The 13581-nt window shown below is 37.1% G+C and overlaps 1 non-coding gene across 1 annotated transcript; it reads right to left on the reverse strand.

Annotated features, from left to right (window-relative positions):
• Positions 1-236: 236 nt before the first annotated feature.
• LOC119866803 lies at positions 237-343 on the reverse strand. Its single transcript, XR_005381313.1, has one exon. It is a non-coding gene; the product is annotated as a U6 spliceosomal RNA (small nuclear RNA).
• Positions 344-13581: the final 13238 nt, after the last annotated feature.

Raw genomic sequence — 13581 nt, forward strand, 5'->3', positions numbered from 1 at the left:
CCCTTTGGGTCATTGCTCTGGTGATCCCCTCTGGTGGGATCCTGCAAAACTTACTCAGCCTTCCAGGCCCTGCTCGGGTTATCATTACTACTTCCTGGTATTCACCTCACATTTTTGTCTCCACTAATAAATTATAAGTTTTAAGAGAGAGGAAGTTGCAAAACCTTGAGTCTAGACTCAGCTTAGCCATTAATAAGTATGTGTCCCAGAGAAAAACACTAAGCCTCTAAGCACCCCCATTTTCTCAACTGCTACATTTTTTGGGTGTCATCCTTGGGCAGGGGCCATGCTAATCGTCTCTGTATCATCCCAGTGATAGTATATGTGCTGCCAAATGGAGCACTCATCTGCTATATATTTTTTTAAACAAGTAGCCAAGTGTTAAAAGACTGGAGAAGAAAGCAGAAACTCATGCTGCCTCTGTGTTCTTTTTTTTTTTTTTTCTTTCTTTTTAAGATTTTATTTATTCATGAGAGGCAGAGAGAGAGAGAGAGAGAGAGGCAGAGACACAGGCAGAGGGAGAAGCAGGCTCCATGCACCGGGAGCCCGACGTGGGATTCGATCCCGGGTCTCCAGGATCACGCCCTGGGCCAAAGGCAGGCGCCAAACCGCTGCGCCACCCAGGGATCCCTGCCTCTGTGTTCTTAAAGTAGGGAGACATATTCTCTCTCCTCTAAATAAATGAAAATAAATATTTCAAGTAAATATTATGATTGTCTCCTAAGAAATATTAGCTCAGTGGAAAACAGAATATGTTTATTGAAGTATATGAGCTTAACACTAGGAATTATAAATCCAAATGATTAATATGAAATCTCAAGTTTCATGGAATGTTTAATTAATGAAAGACTTTCCATTCAAGCAGATAACTTGTAGGTTGGTTGAATTCGTGAACTTTTATCAGTAGTCTTTCAAGTTAAAAAAAATCCTTTAAGATTTTTTAAAGTATTGTTTATAACATAAGCTATGTCTTATGCATTCTCAAGGAGGGATTATAAGAAGCTTGTGACCTTGTTTGAACAGTTAAAATACTCAGGACATAATCACCAAGATGCCTTTTTAGGAAAGAATTTCATTTAAATCCAGTTAAAGTAGACTTTAATATTCATAAGAGGATAGAATTATTATCTGGATAAATCTATCACGCAGAATATTGTGGCAAGAATTAAAACCCAAGAGAATAATATTTTAATGGAAAAATTTCCTTTAGAAACTGGAAATAAAAATAGGAATAATTTAATCTTTCAGGTCATAAAAATGAACTTATAAAAATCTCAGATGACAAATGTTAAGGTACATTCACAGAACAAGAGGAAATAAAAAAAATCATTGAAGTTTTTTATGAAAATAACTTAAAATTTGAAAACTATGGTTCACCAAAATTCATCAAAATGATAAAAACAACCTTTGCAGATAAATTTTTTTTTTTAACTTTTATTTATTTATGATAGGCACACAGTGAGAGAGAGAGAGGCAGAGACACAGGCAGAGGGAGAAGCAGGCTCCATGCACCGGGAGCCTGACGTGGGATTCGATCCCCGATATCCAGGACCGCGCCCTGGGCCAAAGGCAGGCGCCAAACAGCTGCGCCACCCAGGGATCCCTGCAGATAAATTTCTAAAGAAGAAATGGAAAACATACAAAAGCTGCTTTTGTTCCTTCAAATGTTTTCCCAGGGGAATTCCATAAAACCTTCAGAGAATATAAATTCCAATATTATTTACATTATTTTAGATCATAGAAAAAAAGAAGTCCCTAAGTATATTTTATGAAGCAAATACAACATTTGATATTATAGACTGTTAAGTCATCATTTGATAGATTCAAGGAGAGACAGCATATGATTATCATCAATAATCCTGGGGGAAAAAAGCACTGAGCCAGCAGCATGTTTTACAGAAAAAACTCAAGCATTCCACTGACATCAGGAAAAATTAAATAATGTTCACTATCATGTTACAGTGTAACATTGGGCTAAAATATTGACCATTAAGCTTTTAAGAAAGTACAAAGAAATTAGAGTTTCAGATATTAAAAGGAGATGAGAGAGAGAGAGAGAGAGAGAGAGAGAGAGAGCATTTGCAGGGGAAGGGGCAAAGGGAGAAGCAGATTCTTTGCTGAGCAGGAAGCCCAACCAACATGGGGTTTGACCAGGACCCTGAGATCATGACCTGACCTGAAGGCAGAGGTTAGCCACCCAGGAGCCCCTCCCCAGTTCATTGTGAAAAATGAACATACCTCAGGCATGTATCAAGACAAAGTATTCCAATGTAAATAGTGTTTAAATGTAAAAAATAAAACCATAAAAATACAATATAAAAACTTGAGTAAACTCCTATAAAGCAGAAAGGCCTTTCTAATTATAGACTCAAACCCATAAACCATAAAATGAAAGGCTATAATATTCAACCACATTTTAAAAATTACTTCTGCATGAGGTAAAATATTACAAACAAATATAAAAGACAAGTGATAAACTGGGAAAAATTACTTGTAACTCACATTACAAAGGAAAGGCTCACCTTCCTCTTACATAAAAATATCCTTTCATATAAAAATATGAAAAAATAAGTAAAGGGTTGAGCAGACAGTTCAGCATAGGCAATATAAATTTAACTTTTAGATTTGTAAAAAGATGCTCATCTGCACTCATTATAAAAAGAATGCCAATTCAAACATCATCACACTTGTGGTTTTAAAACATGGCCCCAGAATAATCTAGCACTCCTCCCATGAGCAGGTGCACTTTCCCTTGAATTTGATGTTTGTTATTTTCTGACCACCAACTCTAGCCCATGTGAGAAATATAGCAGACTATATAGGAGAGGTGTTGCTGTGATGGTTTGGTAGTTTGTACTACCTGGCTCTTTCTCTGAGAACCCAACCACCATGCTGTGAGGAAGCACAAGCCCCCCAGTGGACAGGAACCAACAGCTAGTACCAAATTGCCAGTCATGTGAATATGCTAACTTGAAAGAGACCCTTCAGCTTTAGTTGAGCTGTCCCAGCTAACACTGCATGAAGAAGAGATGAATTGTCTTTATTAAGTTTTGCTGAGATTGAAGATTTATGAGCATAGTAAACGATTGTTTCATTTTAAGCCATTAAAGTCTAATTTAGGGTGGTCTTCTGAAATTGTTAAGGAAGAAGTAAAACTTTCATTATTTGAAGATGACATGATACCTATATAGAAAACCCTAAAGACTCCACCAAAAAACTACTAGAACTGATACATGAATTCAGTAAAGTTACAGGATACAAAATCAATATACAGAAATATGTTGTGTTCTATATGCTAATAACGAATTAGCAGAAAGATAAATTAAGAGAATAATCCCATATACAATTTCATTGAAAATAATAAAATACCTAGGAATAAACCTAATCAAGGAGGTGAAAGACTTGTGCTCTGAAACTACAAAACTATAAAGCTATAATGATGAAAGAAATTGAAGATGATACAAACAAATGGGAATATATTCCATGCTCATGGATTGGAAGAATAAACATTGTTAAACTGTCCATACTACCCAAGGCAATCGACAGATTCAATGCAATCCCTATCAAAATACCAACAGCATTTTTCACAGAACTAGAATAAATAATCCTAAAATTTGTGTGGAAACACAAAAGACCCCAAATAACCACACCAATCTTGAAAAAGAAGAACAAAACTGGAAATATCACAACCCTAGATTTTGAGATATACTATAAAGCTATAGTAATCAAAACAGTATCCTACTGACCCATACTAGACACAGAATAGGGAGCCTAGAAATAAACCCATGAATATATGGTCAGTTAATCTTTGACAAGAGGCAAGAATATGCAATATGAAGAAAAAAAAACAGTTTCTTTAACAAATGGTGTTGGGAAAACTAAACAGCTACATGCAAAAGATTGAAACTGGACCACTTTCTTAAACCATATACAAAAATAAACTCAAAATGGATGAAAGACTGAAATGTTAGAACTGAAACCATAAAAATCCTAGAAGAGAATAGAGACAGTAACATCTCTGACATTGGCTGTAACGACATTTTTTCTGAGTGTGTTTCCTAAGGCAAGGGAAATAAAAATTAAAATAAACTATTGGGACTACATCAAAATAAAAAGCTTCTGCACAGCCAAGGAAACAACAAAACAAAAAGGCAACCTACAAATGGGAGAAGAAATTTGCAAATGGCATATCTGATAAGGGATTATCACCCAAAATATATAAAGAACTTATATAACACCACACCCAAAAAAACAAATAATCCAATTTAAAGATGGGCAGAAGACATGAACAGATGTTTCTTCAAAGAAGACATACTGATGGCCAGCAGACACATGAAAAGATGCTCAACGTCATTCATCATCAGGGAAATGCAAATCAAAACTACAATGAGATATCACCTCACACCTATCAGAATAGCTAACCTCAAAAACACAAGAAACAACAGTGTTGGTAAGAATGTGGAGATAAAAGAACTCTGGTGCACTGCTGGTGGGCATGCAAACCAGTGTAGCCCCTGTGGACACTAGTATGGAGCTTGCTCAAAAAAAAAAAATTAAAAATAGAATTATCCAATGATCCAGTAAATTCCACTACTGGGTATTTACCAAAGAATGCAAAAGCATTAATTTGAAAAGATATATGCATCTCTATGTTTATTGCAGTATTATTTACAATAGCTAAATTATGGAAGAAACCCAAGTGTACTGTCCATCGATAGGTAAATGGATAAGGAAGATGGGCATGTATATGTGTGTCTGCATTTACATATATGTATGTATATGTTTATATATATACACGCAAAATATTACTTAGTCATAAAAAAGGAATGAAATCTTGCCATTTCCAATGACATGGATGGATCTAGAGGATATGATGCTAAGTGAAATAAATCAGTCAGAGAAAGACAAATTCATAATTTCACTCATATGTGGAATTTAAGAAGCAAAGAAAGAAAAAAAAGAGGGACACCTGGGTGGCTTAGTGAGTGGTTGAGTGTCTGCCTTTGGCTCAGGGCATGATCCTGGGGCCCAGGATCGAGTCTCACATCAGGCTCCTGCATGAAACCTGCTTCTCCTCTCCCTCTGCCTGTGTCTCTGCTTCTCTCTCTCTCTCTCTCTCTCTCTCTCTGTCTCTCATGAATAAATAAAATCTTTAGAAAAATAAAAAAAAAAAAGAGAGACAAACCAAAAAACAGACCCTTAAATACAGAGAATAAAATGATGGTTGCCACAGGGGAGATGGGTAGGAGGATGGGCAAAGTAGGTGATGGGGACTAAGAACACACCTACCGTGAGGCCCTGGTGCCTCAGTTGGTTAAGCATCTACCTTCACTTGGGGTCATGATCTCAGGGTCCTGGGGCCTCAGGCTTCCTGCTCAGTGGGGAATCTGCTTCTCCCTCTCACTCTACCCCTCCCCTTGCTTGTACTCTTTCTCTCTTTCTCTCTCTCTCTCTCATGCATGTATGCATGCACTCTCTCTCTCAAATAAATAAATAAAATCTTTTTAAAAATTCACTTACTGTCATGAGAACTGAGCAATACATAGAACTGCTGAATCACTATATTGTACACTTGAAACTAATATAACACAGTATGTTAACTATACTGGAATTAAAATAAAAATATGTTTTAAAAAAGAGAGAACAGGTTACAGTTGTCAGAATAAAATTATATCTCATATTGAAAAAAATACTTAATTTTTCTTGCATATTATTTTATCATCCAGACGTTAGACATGAAAATACCTATTGTTCACTTCTTCTTTGGGAGAGCATTATGGGGATAAAATAAAATAACAAATGTGAAGGTGCCATGGGAACAAGTAAATACAAAGTATTATCACAGCAATTGTAAATATAAGAGTAAAAGAAAGCATGGCTCTGCTGGAAGATATCAGCCTGAGAACATGCACTTACAGTAAAAATGATGGAGTAAGAATACCTGCCAACATGGGATGTAGAGAGATTTTTAAGAAAATAGGAAGGAGGCGAGGAGTGGGAAATGATGAAGGGGAGAAGGCAGCACTAGGTAACAGACTCAAAATAGACCCAGAAAGGTTGCTGATCAGCCCCACATAGCTCTGGACTATCTCAGGGTTTGGACATTCCCCGTACGTCATTTCCACTCCAGGATTGAAGTACTCTTCTCCAAAGACAGTGTTCTCCAAATGAAGTCCACCTCATTCAGGCGCTTAAGTATCTGTGGTGTAATGACCAGCATTTGCCCAGTCATCTCACAACTAAATCTGATCATTGACAAGCCACATCCACATACCGAGACCTTTCAGTCAGCTTTCAGTCAGCTTTCTGTCGCCTCATGTAAAAAAAGAAGAAAAAAGATGACTGTTGAAGAAATAGAAATAATACAGGGAATATAAAAGAAATAAAAAAGAAAAAAGCCCTCACTAGTATCCTTAGCATATTTTGGCAAAAATTCATCCTTTAAAAAGAAAGAAGGAAAGAAAAAGAAGAAAATGCTAATAATTATTCAAGAAACAAGAAAGACCCTTTGAAATTTTTTTTCCACATGCAGTTTGATCCACAAAAACCAATGGATCAGTAGAAATTCAAACTGAAAAATTTGAAAAAATATTCTAGAAAGTATTATAAAAGGATTAAGAGTTGTGAAATAGAAGTGGAAAATTCAGTTACAGAATATCAATACGTGAAAGCCAACAAACAACTAATGAAAACTCCACAAAGAGAGAATACTAATATTCAAAGAAGAAATTACCAGAGAACGAGAGTAGAGCTCTCCTTTCTTTCCCTGCTGTCCTTCTCTCCATTACTTGTTCTGTTATCCCATTATAACTCCTAATCATAAACTTGAAACTCACCAGTGATGTTTTTGTTAAAGGGTTTTATGTACTTCTGAAGAAAAACACTAGAGCAATTTGCATTGAATCAAATTCTTGGAATCTCTTGTCCTAGTTTGTACTGGAATATTTAGGGAAGTCCAGGGGTATCTCCAGAACAGCAAAGCTTTTCAGAGTGGGTTTTGTCTCCTGAAAGGAGACATTTAGTGATGACTTTATGCGATGGAGATTCTGGAATGATGAAAGTGGAGTAGAGACACCCAAGAACTTTATGTCCCCGTCCAGCCTCATGAGTCCCCTGTTTGGACCTATGGGTGTCAGCCATCAACCTAATACCATTCAAGGCAGAGGGAAAGACATAAACATATTTTGCAAAACAGTATGGCAGTGGCAGTGTGACCAATCATCTAGGTGTGCCTGGGACTATCACACTTAACACTGAAAATCCTACATCCTGGGAAGCCTCTCAGTCCCAAAATCACTGGGATAGTTGGTGACATTATGTTTAGGATGTCTAGTGTAAGCCAACTGCCTGGAATAAAATCCCAGTTCCACCATTTACAAGCTGTGTGACATTTACAATTGTCAAAATTGCTTAATCCCACCTTTTCTTAATTGTCTTATATGGAAATAGGGATAACATTAGTACCTAACTGCTGGGTTTGTGGTAATAAATAACTCGGAACATGTAAAGAACTCAAAATGGTGCCTCGCCTGTGGCAGGCACTCAATAAATATCACCTAATAGCATTCAATAAATATTTTTAATAACAAAACCAGTAGCAATGTTACTATTTTCAAGTGGAAAATAGTCATGTACTTTTTATGTGTGCCAAAGTAGACAGAGTTGTGTAAATAATATGTTTTTGGAGATTGATAAGGACAAATAGGACCAGTGGGTGTTTTGAGATGTCAGCTGAATCAAAATCAATTATTTTCATGGTTAATCCTACAACCTCTTCAGGAACAGCTGTCAGGAAAAGCAGCAGCCTTTATTCATTTGAGCTATAGACAAAGCTTTCATCAGTAGGTGATATTAAAACCATAAAAATGAAAATGACTTTCATATCTGATTTTAAGCTGTGAGGGCATGTTCATGCTGATGAAATTGGAATGGACATCAGGTATTTACTGTTGTCAGGAAAAATAAAATATGGAATGCAGTGACATAGGGCCAGGTATCACTGAGTTTGAATTGTTCCAGTATTTATCTTTTTGTTAGTAGGTATATTCATAGTCTTCCTAAAGTTGAGGGTTGTAAAAAATGTACTGTAGGCATATAATTTTTTTTTGTTGGTTTTGTTTCTTTGCTATTCAACATCTGAACATCCTTCCTCTCTTTTGGTAATCCCCAGTGTGGGCATTGGTCCCAATCTCGATATGAAGAGGCTAACCACTGTCTCCTCCCTCTCTGTTGTAGCAATGACAGCAATTATTAACCATTAGCCTACGTGCATCAAGATGACACAGAAGGCTTCTTTCACACAGAAGTAGATTGCTGGGCCCCACCTTCTGGGGGTTTGAGAATTTACATTTCTAGCAAGTTCCCAGTTGATATCTGTGTGGCCAATTAGGGATCACACTTGAAGAACCAGTGAGCTAGAATGTGAACACATGAGTTAAGTCATGCAAAGAGAGGCATCTGATTGGGACTTGAGACAATAATATCAACACAAAGTCAACTGTGAAATTTTCTGTGACTAGAGCAGGCATATCAGGAATCCAGCTCTGGCAACACCAAGGGCTCAACAGGCAGATATCAGAGTGGATAAGAAAATAGTTCTTGTGAGTGACCTTGGGTGTCTCGCCTTCCTTGATTCTTGCCTGTTTTCTAATTCTTTCTGTCAATTCTGTGAGCTATCCTGTCCTCTCAGTGAATTCTCCTTCTAGGTAAGTTCAGCAGAAACAAGTTCATCTAGAAATACTGCCTGAAAAAGCAAGACTGTCAATGAGCAACAGGGATTTGAACTACTGTCAACCAGGGAAAGTGATAATTGACTATAACTGAATAAGTGCAGTGATAGAAGAATGCTCTGAGCACTACATGAGCACAGAGGAGATGATTTGACCCAACTAAACGCTGTGTAATTGTGGGATGGAAAGTGGGAGAAGAGCATATTTGGAGAGAGTGTTCAAGACAGGAAATAGGATAAAACTGGAGACATAAGTAGGAATGAAGTATTAGAAAACTCTGTGTGTCCTACAAAGTGAATTTAGACATTATTTGGCAATATTTAACATCAACATTTCCCAAATTTCTCTAGAATCTCTAGATCTCTGAATCACTGAAGATTCTAGGGTTGGGACATATTTAATCAAAATGTTTTATGGATTCTTATGATCAAGCATGCTCAAGAAATGTTGCCACAGATAATGAGAATCATTCAAGAATTTTCAGTATGGAAGTAACATGGCTTTCTAGACTATTCTCTAATAGTATGAAGAAATAGCCTTGAGGAGTAGAAGATGGGAAACAGGAAGACCAATTAGAATGTTGTCCCAGTTACTGGGACAAGAAACGAGATGGGTCTCAACAAATGCTGTCCTAAAAAGGAAAAGGATTTAAAACATATTAGAGGGAACAGGCCTTGTTGGGATAATATTCAGCAGATGATGGGATTCAGGGAGAAAGAAAGAAAGAGAGAGAGAGAAAGAGAGAGGTGTATCAGGACTACTCCCAGGACTTGGATTTAGGTCATGGATTGACACATATATGTTGTTTTTTAAATGTTGGAGGTAAAACTAAGAAGCAAGGCAGAGCAGGGGAGAAAGGCAGGGGCCAGAAAAGACATTAGTTTTTTTTTTGTTTTTTGTTTTTTTTTTTCTGGTAATAATAATGGTTTGTAGAAGGGGAGAGTGCTGGGATCCTAGATACATGAATATTGTTGCATAGACTTGTGCATCAAGTCTGTGGGGGATGTGTGTGTGTGTATATGTGGTGGGGCAGACATTTCCTAGTGTGAGTTCACAACACAATCCAAAGTTTCCTTTAACACAGTCTCAGACTAGGACAAAAGGGTGCTCAGAGTCTGTCCTTTATAGTAATGGTGCAGTCAAGAAAAGAAGTGGGAGATGCAGTAGCAGTGAAAAGTTCAGATTTGGGAGAAGACACCATTGTGTGTGGAGCGTAGAAGGGTGACGATGTCGCTGAAGGCCCCAGGGAAAGACTGGCCTGAGCGCTTGACCCCACCACAAGATTTGTTGGCGCTATGTGGCTTACTATGTGACACAGTGTGAATCATCCGACTTTCAGTCCCCTGATCTGTTGAAAATTATAAAGGAGATAGTGATTATATTGTAATAAATCATAAATTAGGATAAAAGAATTTGCATACACAATAAAATAGAGCATTCTTGTTGAAAGGGCCACAGGGTTGCCATATATGACGTACAAAATAATGCTCATCAGTATTTCTACAGGAATTTAAGATCGCCCTTCTAAGCATTGCTCTTCATTTCATATTGTTTTATTCATAGCACTGATTTGGTGCTGATGCATGTAAATTATTTTCCCTTAAAAGCTTTTAATTCAAGAGACTCAAACTTCTTTCTAAAGTCCAAACCAGAAAAGTTAATAACTGGGTGCTAGTTAACTTAGTGTTATTTTATCTCGGATATAAATAAATATTATCCAGGGACTAGCAAAAACACTACAGGCCTACTTTTGCAGGGCTATGTCTCCTTTGACCTTCAAAATCTTTCAGAGCAGATTTTATCCTTCAACATTTGGTACTCATACAGCTACAATGTGTTAAACAGTAAAATATGAGCACTGTACATAGATTGTACTTTTTAATGCTCACAACACATCCTTTTCAGGTTATTATTATGATTATTCCAATTTTACAAATGAGGAAATGGTGATGCCAATTTTACAAATTGTGTGGGCCAATGCCACGCAGTTAACTACATTTTATAACCAGCTTTCAAATCCTCGTCTGATATCTACCAAGAGAAAGAAAAAAATAATAATCTGAGAAGATTTGCATGCATATCTTCCTGGTCACCAGCTCACTACATAGCTTATTATGTGGCCATAAGGAATGCTCCTCATTCCAGATATTAGCTATAACGTTACGAAGAATTCCTTTCATAAAGCTAGAAAGGACTCGAAAGAAGAATGTTTTCTAAATCAGCTATTATATATTTGCTACAAAAAGGGGTATTGATACACGTCCATTTCCTATTGCCATCAAATCTTAAGTCCCCTGCTTGGAATTGTAAGTAATTCCTGTGTTTTGACATTTCTGACTGTGAGAAAGCAATGAAGTGAGCACCTGGCTCCCAGATCCAGATGCTTCTTTTCTCCTGCGTACTTCCACCATCTTCCTTCACTCAACGCACACCCGGCCTCCTGTGCTTCCGACAGACACACTTGCCATCACCTCAATACACTTTTTTTTTTTTTTACCTCAATATACTTAAAGCAGGTTTACTCCTTTCAATTCATTCTTCATAGTTCTGCCAATGTCTCCCCCTCCCCCTTCCCCCAAATGTTAATTTGGTCATCTTTTACTTCTCCTTGGAAATCTTCAGCAGCAATTTATTGCTGAAAGTTTAAACTCTTTAACATGACTTGATAGTAATAGATTAACCTATCAACTGAGAAATATTTACAATTGTTCCATATCTTGGTTTCTCTTAAAACATTCCTACGAGGGGATCCCTGGGTGGCGCAGCGGTTTGGCGCCTGCCTTTGGCCCAGGGCGCGATCCTGGAGACCCGGGATCGAATCCCACGTCGGGCTCCCGGTGCATGGAGCCTGCTTCTCCCTCTGCCTGTGTCTCTGCCTCTCTCTCTCTCTCTCTCTGTGACTATCATAAATAAATAAATAAAAATAAATAAATAAATAAATAACTAAAAAAAAATTCCTACAAGGAAGATAGATGTCAAATGTTCTCCCTAATTGTAAATTGGAGAACAGAGGTGAACTGCTTTCCAAATAGATCCAGAAATTCGATGATAGGAACAAAGGCAGATTATATTTCTTAGTCCCTTGTTTTGCCTCAAAAACAGATTTTTTAGTCATTTTTTTATCATTTTGACAAATATTCTCACATATGCCACATATACCCATATGCAAACTCATAGCATGTCTAATTGGTGGTTTTTTATAGAGTCCCATTTCTATACTACTCATGAAAACCTCTCAGAGTGAGAGGTAATGTCCAGGATAAAAGTGCAAACTTTATAGATACATAGGTGGATTTCTCTCTATCCTCTGACACCTATAATTGTGAGACTCTGAGGCAAATTGTTTAACCTCTTCAAGGTTTAATTTTCTTATCTTTAAAATAAATATAATAAACATAGATCTTAAAGATTTAATGAGAATGCAATGAGATGTTTGTAAAGTTCTTAGCACATTTGACACATAAAAAGTGTTCAATAAATGGTCATCTTAAAATTGTGTTGTTTTAGTTTATTTAGAAATTTCTTGTCAAGAGGTACGAGTTCTACTTTAGTAATAGATTTATTATTACACAACCTCCTAGTAGATCATGACATAGCTGTGTGTGATGGTACCACTTTCTACACAGTTAAAAGTTTCATCTTTAAAAGAATTAAGTGATTAGGGGTATTATATGAGTTAGTTCATGTAGTCTGGCCTCCTCCAGACCCAGGACAGCCCAGACAAGAGGTGCAGGGCACAGTAAGGATGTAGTATGGCCCTTCTGCTATAAAGAAGCTAAAATTGCTAAAAATAGAAATGTGGAATCAACTTTGAGGGTGAATCAGTGCACTGAGTGATTCCTTTTCAGTAAAGCTTTTGAAAAGAACCTACTTTTTTTTTTTTTTTATTAGGACTTCATTCTGGGGTTAATAAATAAACAAGCTTCTAGGAAATTCTTGCATTTTCTTATGTAGTTACTGAAATGTCATGGATTCTGGAATTAGTACGAACAATACGCAAGACTGTTAATAGTCAAATATTTGGCATCGTCTAGAGGCAGATTAAATTTTTACTTCCTCCTCAAACTTACCAGGTGAATTACCCGACTTCTTTGAATCTCTTTCCATAGCTGTATGGTGGTAATAATAATAGTACCTACTTCAAAGGCAGGTAGTTTGAGAATTACATGAAACAGTAGATGTAAAATGTTTAGTGCAATAGCTGGCACATTCAACAAACTCAAAGAATATAAACCCTTGTCTTTTTCTCATTTGATATCACTTTTCTGATTTCTTAGATGGTATCATTTAGAGGTATTCTTATTTTTATATCTACATTTATCCCCCCACTTCATCTCCACACCACACTCACTTTTTCTGATCACTTATGTTCAGAGAAACTGTGTCTACAGCAAAGAAACTTCAACTGTGGGATGAAATGGAGTTGGAAGGATGACAGAGGACCTAGTGTTTGGATTTCTTAGAAGAGCCTTAACTGGGACGTGAGTCAGGAAATGTAACCGACATGATTAGTCATGCTGGAAGAGATCAGACCGATGGAAGGGACCACAGGAACCAGAACTGGGGAGCAGGCATTCTCAATTCAGAGTTCTCATTAATGGTCATCAGGAGCAGACAAGCTCATTGTGTTCTGAGAACTTTCTACTATGTATGAGAGAAAGATTCTCTGAGCAGTGCTGTTTGGGCTTTCCTGCCATGCCTGGGAATGTCAGCAGGTTATTTGATATGATCTAAGCCTGATTATAATTTGGCATGTATAAATTGCCATCTGCCCACATGATTTATCGTAGCCTTTGCAATGGTATGGATTCAGTAATAACATTGGGATGTTTCTAGGTGAGACAAGAGGTAA

This window comes from Canis lupus, chromosome 29 (genome assembly GCF_011100685.1).
Source record: "Canis lupus familiaris isolate Mischka breed German Shepherd chromosome 29, alternate assembly UU_Cfam_GSD_1.0, whole genome shotgun sequence".
Lineage (NCBI taxonomy): Eukaryota > Metazoa > Chordata > Mammalia > Carnivora > Canidae > Canis > Canis lupus.